The sequence below is a fragment of the Talpa occidentalis genome, unplaced genomic scaffold (genome assembly GCF_014898055.3).
Source record: "Talpa occidentalis isolate TD23 unplaced genomic scaffold, MPIMG_talOcc4v2.1 talOcc4.16, whole genome shotgun sequence".
NCBI lineage: Eukaryota > Metazoa > Chordata > Mammalia > Eulipotyphla > Talpidae > Talpa > Talpa occidentalis.
In genome coordinates this window covers 49,307,799-49,315,475 of record NW_023601653.1, presented here as the reverse complement: position 1 = coordinate 49,315,475, position 7,677 = coordinate 49,307,799, and the positions used below count along the sequence as shown (strand labels likewise).

The 7,677-nt window shown below is 42.9% G+C and overlaps 1 long non-coding RNA gene across 1 annotated transcript in view; it reads left to right on the top strand.

Annotated features, from left to right (window-relative positions):
- Positions 1–2,696: 2,696 nt before the first annotated feature.
- LOC129145974 (uncharacterized) overlaps positions 2,697–7,677 on the top strand; it is a 242,743-nt gene continuing 237,762 nt past the window's right edge. The window contains exons 1-2 of the long non-coding RNA XR_008552240.1: positions 2,697–2,794; positions 5,758–5,822. This is a non-coding gene — a long non-coding RNA (uncharacterized LOC129145974). The remainder of the gene's footprint in view (positions 2,795–5,757; positions 5,823–7,677) is intronic.

Here is a 7,677-nt window from a genome sequence, read left to right as displayed (position 1 = left end):
GTAAAGAAATAAATGGAACTCCCCTGGAAATATTTTCCTGTCAAAATTTATGTCTTTTCTAAAGGGTGTGTGCAAGGGGGTGTTTTTCTACACACACTTGATGTGGATGTAATAAGTAAATGTTAGCTTTGTGTCCTTTTTGGCCCATTAAGAATTAGGCACCATGGTGGTTTACAAACAAAAGGATGACCAGGCAGGCAAGACCAAGAGAACCTGGATGAATCAGGAGAAAATTACCTTATTTACAAAAAATCACCTGGGAGCTGAAATTGGCCCATATCACACATTAAGGGAATACAATCACCCCCCACGGAGCCCTCAGTTCAATCAGGTTGGGTTGGCAGTGATCTTTAGCCATTGGGGCATGGATTCACCATTCACCACAAATCACTCCAGTATTTTTCAGGAGCAAAAGCACTTTTCACTGACTGCTCCAGAGTAGCTCATTGAAGTGAGAGCCAAGTGTGTAAACGACCTCCTGAAAGAACTGGCAGGCCTGCAAAACACTGAGCCCTAAAGCCCGAGTTGTTTGTGAGGCGCTCCTCCAGCTGAAACCTGGGGAGGGGTGGCCAGCAAGCAGGGCGGCAGGCAGGCAGGCGGAGGTGGGCAGCTGTTTGCAGCAGAGGGGGAAATGTTTATACAGAGCAAGTTAAAAGGTGGACAACAGACAGATCATGGTGTGGGGCTGCTCTGAGGGGAATTCGGGAGCTACCTCCTTGGTTCCCAAGAGAAAAAAAAGAGCAGCTAATGCCAGCAATTTTTCAATCCAAAGCATCTTTCCCTTTGGGGGTTAAAGGCTTTGCTTCTCTGCTGGGTAGGCACAAACTCTCCTGCCCCAAATTCCCCTGAGCCCAGGGAGTGCAGAAAGTTTTACTTGGTAGGTAAGTTGTTTTGATGTGAAACCATTTTGGCCAAGGTAGGGATTTTTCACTTGGGTGTCAGTGGTGCCCTTCTGATGTTTATAAAACGTAGCAAATGGACAGTTTGAACAGTTATTTTAGGTAAAAACGTCAATTTCTTCATCGAGTGAGGCACTTGAAGTTCTGTGTTGGAGACAAATTCTTAGATTTTCCAGTGTTGGGAAAGCTCTCCCCTTGCTTCACAGGGTTCTCAAGTTCAATTATGATCCTGACATCTCTCTGCTTTCTAAAGTGCCCTGAGGGAGCTCACTTAAAAACAGCTGAAAAAAAAGAAAGGGTCATTTTCATGGGGGTGGGGATGGGCGAAGGAGATCCTTTCAAGATCCCTCAAGATCCTTTCTAGGTAAAGTTTCAGTTTGCCGCTGACCTTAATATTCACATCACTTTGAGATCTGTTTACACCTTGAACACCCTAGGAGGGGGTCGCTGCTTCAATACTCTGTCTTGAGTCCAGTTTCAAAGCTCTACCCACCTCATCTTCCCTACCAATTTGCTTTCATAATCACTAAAATTTCCACAAAAATTTTATATACCAATAATTCCATCATCCCTCTAGTTCTGTGTCTTCTTTCATTCCACTCTGAAAGCCTTTGGTGGTCTCTGGACCTAAATTCTTTGTCTCTCTCTTCACTTCCAAACTTTCAAAGTCACCCTGATTCAAATGCAACACTCTCATAGGACTTGAGGTATTTTAGCACAGAACTCTGCAAAATCCATGCCATCAAGAGTCGAGCTGTCAATCGACTGCCAAAAACGCCAGAACGATTTCATGACATCACTCATTAATTTGACTGTGAACTTCCCATGCTTGGAAACTCTTTTTTCTAGGCTTCAACCAATTTATCCATGTGGATTCAAGGGCTGGCTTTTCATCTCTCTTTCCCCATTTATGTTTAGTGATTAGGATTCCTGGGTAGTCTTTTTTTCTTTTGGTATTATATAATTCCATTTTCTTTTTCCCTCTTGCCTGACAGTTTCTTTTGTGCTTCAAAGTATACACTGTATAACAATCTAGTCAGGCACTAAATATATGGTCTTCGATTCGTATACTTTCTTACATTCTTACTTAATAAAAAAAGACAGAACAAAATTACATCCTTTTTCAAACAGGCTTGGGACAGGGATTGCCACCATTTATTGCTCACCTTCTCCATACCTCACACAGTCCCACAGGCCATCTATTCACATCTGTACTTCCTAGAACAAGAAACAATGGTCCGAGACTTACCTGCTTCACCACGGCCATAGGAATCCCTCCCTGACACCTCGGGTCTCTCCTTCCTCAGCCTTGGGCCAAACCGGCCGGCCCTGTGGGCCAAGCAGCTTCTGCACAGGAAGGCTGTGCTGTGACCCGCGACAGGACACTGAGGGGCCGCAGCCCTGAGCGGTCGCTTAGCTGCTTCGCTGTGGGCTGAGCGCGCAAGGAGGGACGGTTGCACCTTTTCGTCCTTACCCGTCTTCCTCCTGCTGTCCACCTGCCCAGTCAGGCCAACCTTAGGTGCCTCTGGGCCTTGGGGCGCTGGGCTGTGGCCTAGCTGTTTCAATTACTCCGCACAGGTGCTCCAGAGGAAGCCCGAGGCTCCACACGGACACCCCTCTCACCCCTCCCTCTCTAGGGCCGCCCATTATCTCGTTCAGTTCAGAGGCAAGGCCTGTACCCAGAAGCCTTTGCGCCCTCCAACTTCCCTGCCTCCCCACCCCCATCCAGAGGCGAGGCGTGCCCCCAGAAGCCTTTGCGCCCGCCAGCTCCCCTGCCTCCCCAGCCCCATCCAGAGGCGGGGCGTGCCCCCAGAAGCCTTTGCGCGTTCAGTGTTCAGTGACCCAGCTCGCCATTTTGAGGGGTAGCCTGTGGCGCCGCGCTCTCTTTGGCTGGGGTATGTAGCCCTCTTTCAGGTTCACCAGCTGTGCGCGTGCTTGCAGGCATTTTGTGGCAAATGGTTGGACTTGGGTAGTTTTCTGGGTCTGGGTCTCTTAGCACTCGAACATTTTCCATAGGAAGGCGCCCCATCGACTGTGGCAGAGGGTTATGGTGAAGGGTGTGGTGAAGAGGTGCAAACTTGTACCCCTAAATCCTTTGCAGGGTTGTAAACCAGTTACCTCAATAAAAAGAAACAATTTTAAAAGTTCGCACTGTGAAACCCGTTACCAAAGGGCGAGGGGTGGGGGACCCAGGGGAGTGGCTTCCTGGACGATGGTGAGGACTAGGCTTGGCTTTGGTGGAGGGGTCGTGTGGTGACGTACTTCTGAAGAGGGGTGAACTTGTACCCCTAAATCCAATACAGCTTTGTAAACTCTATTTCTAGAGATTCCCATTGCCATAAATTATTGCTGCTTCTACTTAGGAGAGGTTTCGCGAGAAACAATTACTTTCTGTCTGTTTTTGGATTGTGGGGGTATTACCTGGATTTACAGCTCCAATTTGAGCCTGGCTATACAGTCATTGCACTGAAAGTAAATCAAAGGCATTTATTCTTCACCTTCATTGCATTGGTGAGGATAGGCCGTGTTCTGCTGCCATTCCAAACAACCCCAGGTTTCTAGGACCATCTCTGGGCTCTGCACTACGTAATCAAAGGAACTCATTATTTTGTAGCTGTCCCAACTCTTGCTTCCCTGTGATAACTGCATCTGAAAGGCAGTGTGTGCACTGCAGGGGTCACTAGAGTTGGGGGCTTTGCGTTTGAACTTGTAATTAGCTTACGTAATGTCACTTTTGCAAGGCCATTTCCTACCAGTTTGCTCACTGAACTCCCACATTCAGCAATCATTTTACCAACCTTTTGAAAAATTTGTAAAACTTGAAAATGAAACAAAACTCCACTTTTCAGCCTTTTCAGTCTTATAACTACCCATGTCTCTCAGTTTAGGCTTTTATGTTTTCCATCTTCTCTGCCTGTCTTATAAATTTATGAAATGTTCTGATAATGTCACAATTTTTGCATTTCATCAGTCTTTTCATCTATAAATACTTTCTCACTGTTTATGTCCTATGAGAAAGCATATTTTGTTTTAATTTTTCCATTTTTTTTTCTAATTTAAACAAGTGTTTTTTATGTCTTGTACTTTATGAGGGCTATTCAACTTCTCTAAAATCATTTTGACACTTAGGCTTCCTTTTCATGAATGGCTTCTATTTCCTGATTTTATTGTTTGTTCTTTCTTCATGGTCATTAAATCTATCTTGTTTTAAAAAATCAATTTCTTCCATCTTAGCTTATATTGTTTCTCTCTGCCTGTTGAATGTCATATAACCAGTATCAAACAGAATGACACCAGCATCTTATGTCAACATATGCATAAATATATAAATGTGTTTATATGCATGTCTGACATTTTCACAGATACTTACATGTACCTACTGTGTTCAAAGAATGTTTCACTGAGATGAATATTTGAAGGGTTATTTAAAATGTTTACAAATACTTTTTTCTACTAGTCATGTCTATAGTTATGCCTCTGTAAGAGGTAGAACTTATGGATGGTTATATATAGTTTTTGTAAAAATGTATCAATATATTAGTTACATTATGGTGAACTAAAGAGGACATCTGTGCCTGGGTACCTGGGAGCCTGGAAACGCTGTATATTGTCATTTGACTAATGCCTATGACCAGGAGATAAGTTGCTCTTTTAACTTGCTAATTAACAAATTGTATTATGACATTAGACTAATACAGTTCACTTGGTTGTTTTGGGATAAATATATAAATTATTTTTAAAATTTAATAGACACTTCTTAATTTGAATAAAATATTTAGATGAAACAATTGAATGATATAATTAACCCATTTGTAGAAGTTTATGCCTTCTACCTATGAATATGTTTTGGGTAATTTAATAAAGACATATAAGTCCTTTATGTGCTTTATTGTCTAATTCTGCTCATTATATATATATAGATATAAAAAAAATATATGTGTTATATATATTCCAAGCAGAAATATATGGGTATGATTGCTAACAGTAGGTTTCAGATTTCCACCCTACATAGTATGTACTGTGGGGTGTGTGTATGCATTTGGATGTGCTTGAGAATGACACATAGAGACCAGTTACAGAGCAGCATTTTTTGCCCTAATAGCTACACCTATCCTTGGAGATAGTGCCCATTTAGAGGTGAGTGGATGGGGGCCAAGAAGGTGATTCTTGTCTTTTATCATCATCATCCATCAAGGCTGCTGTGTCACATATAACATTTTCCATTCTTTTTTGCTCCCGTGTTCTGGTACTGCTCAACAGCAGCAACCTGTTGATTCTGGACTGCTAAGTACTCCTGGCTGGCATATGAAGCTGCAGGGTGACTTAACTGTGTTAGACAGACAGAATTGTTTCCAATGTACACCTAAGGAGGCCCTCAGCAAAGCAAACATTGATTTTGGAGAAGTATTTTTACCCCCTATTTGCTTGCTGCCAGGGGCCTCTAAATAGGCTCCCCCCCCACACACCCCGTTAATATTAACCCATTTAGATGCTGAATGATAAAATTCAACTAAGAAACTTTTGCTGGTTGTTTTGAGACACCGTCACCCACCCCAAGAGAACAACTCCTAGTGGGGATTCAGTAGGTAATTGAACATGAACTGAAACCTTGGAGGCAGCCCTGAGTGCCTGGGTGGCCTCTGGTTTGCTGCTAGTTCACTGGGTTCCTCCTGCCTCAGTGGGCCAACTCCCAATATTATAAATCATATAGATGTGAACTTCTTCCTGAAGTAACTTGTTTGCTTTATTTATTTGGAAAATTTCAGTAACTGCTCTCTCAACGGCCAGGCTGTTGAACTTGCCATTGCTGAGGCTTACTCAAGAATGTTTAGTCTTAACACTGTGTGGTTTCCTTTAGTGACTCCTGAGCCACATTTTGAAGAGAGACGTGCTGGTTCTGAAGTATGGTGAATTCACTTCCAGGTAACCCAGGGGCACCTCGGAATACCTTCGGTTTTGAGACAGAGTGGGTGGCAATGGTGAAGTGGAACCTCTCCCTAAACAAACCAGGCCCACACAACCATAAACATATCCACACCCACATACACCTTGATGTTTTAGGGGTTGAATATGCAAAAATGAATACCGTTTTAAATGGGAGTTTTAGACTGGGTATTTTTTTATTATTTTTAAGGTAGAGGTCGTCATGTAAGTTTTCCTTCAGAAGAAAAAAACCTATTCCACTTCCTCTTGGTGTATTCATGTCTTAAAAAGTGTATTTGAATAAAAGAAAATAAGTACCTTAAAATGAATAAAATCATTCATTGGTAGCAGTGATGTGAGTTTACATTTGGGGTTCCCAAGCCAAACTGTCAGAAAAGACCACATTATTCTTTGTAATTTGCCAAACAGCTTTCTGGTGTAGAGCAGAGTAAGATGAAGGGGTGGCAGTGGGGAGCAGTAGAGGCTTTATTAAGGATATGTCCTAATTTCAGAGGTAACATTACGTATATGGCTTCTATACCGGTGATTAGTAGATAAATGAAGAAATTTTGGCACGCTCAAATCCATGAGAAATTTCGTCCAGCTTTCTAAAGTAAAGCATTGGTGTAACCTAGTAGGAAAATGTAACCAGATTTCAACTTATGTGGATGCATAGTGGCATTTATTTGTGCTTAGGTTGGTGACTTTTCCATGTACTAAATTGCATTAGAATATAGGGGGTAGGTGAAGAGGAGGGATGCATTATTCAAGAAATTTGGTGTGTCACAATGCATGGAGAAGGCATTTTTTTTTCCCAAGACTGTTGTAAGAACATCCCTTTTGTTTGCTTTTATGGTTAAGTCTAAGGAGGCTGCTGGTGTCCTTCTCGTACCTACCCCTAACAAATTCAAGTGTCTATTCATATTAAATGCTCAAAGACTAAGCATCTTTATATCTATCTATTTTCTTTCCTAACTCTTTAAAAATCCTTATAGTGGGCCTCCCTGGTGGCATAGCGGTTGAGCGCTGGGTTGCGAAGCTGCCCGCGGCCTCTGCGGCGCCGGTTCGATCCTCGGCCGCTCCCCAGCCACCGGAGGAGGGTCCCACATGGCGCGCAGACCTCTCCTGCCGCCCGCTGCTCCCCTCAGCAGTGTACTTCGGTCCTTCTGTCTGCTCTGCTCCCCGCTCTGGCTCTGGTGAATTCTCTCATCCTCCCGCGCTTCTGACTGTACAAAATGCTATGCTCTACTAGCCAAGAGCAGAATATGGTGAGAATTAGAAATGCCGACTTCATGGATGATCAGGCACTCCTGATTTCCTTGGGGGCAGATTATATTACACAATGTATTTATTGCTTCGAATGTACATGGGATGTGAATGAAGAGGTAGTGGGTGGCAGAAGGAATGAGGATTTTAAAGAAAAGTTTGGGCGTGCAGAAGATGGTAGTCCAACCTAGAGCAATGGCTTCTGTAGGTTATACCCAGTGACTCAATTTAGAGAGATGACTCAAGGGAAAAGTGAAATTTTGTCTTGCATAATCCCTTTGCTCTCCAGGTGTATGTATGTTTGTCAGAGGGTGGGGCTTTCGTTTAGAAAATGGCTGAGCCTTCCAAATCTTGTAACTACTAAAAGCATCATAAAAGAATCACAAAGAGTAGACATAAGTACCTAAAGGATAGGATGGGTCCTTGGCCAAGTGGGAAATATACGTGTTTGAAAATACATATCTGTTCTCGTTTTAGACAAAGATTTCGAAACACTTAAAGCAGTGCTAGAAAACTTTATTGTGCATAGGATTTCCAGGGAAAGATTTTTAAATAGACTCCTGGGTACTACCTTTTGAGTTTCTCATTC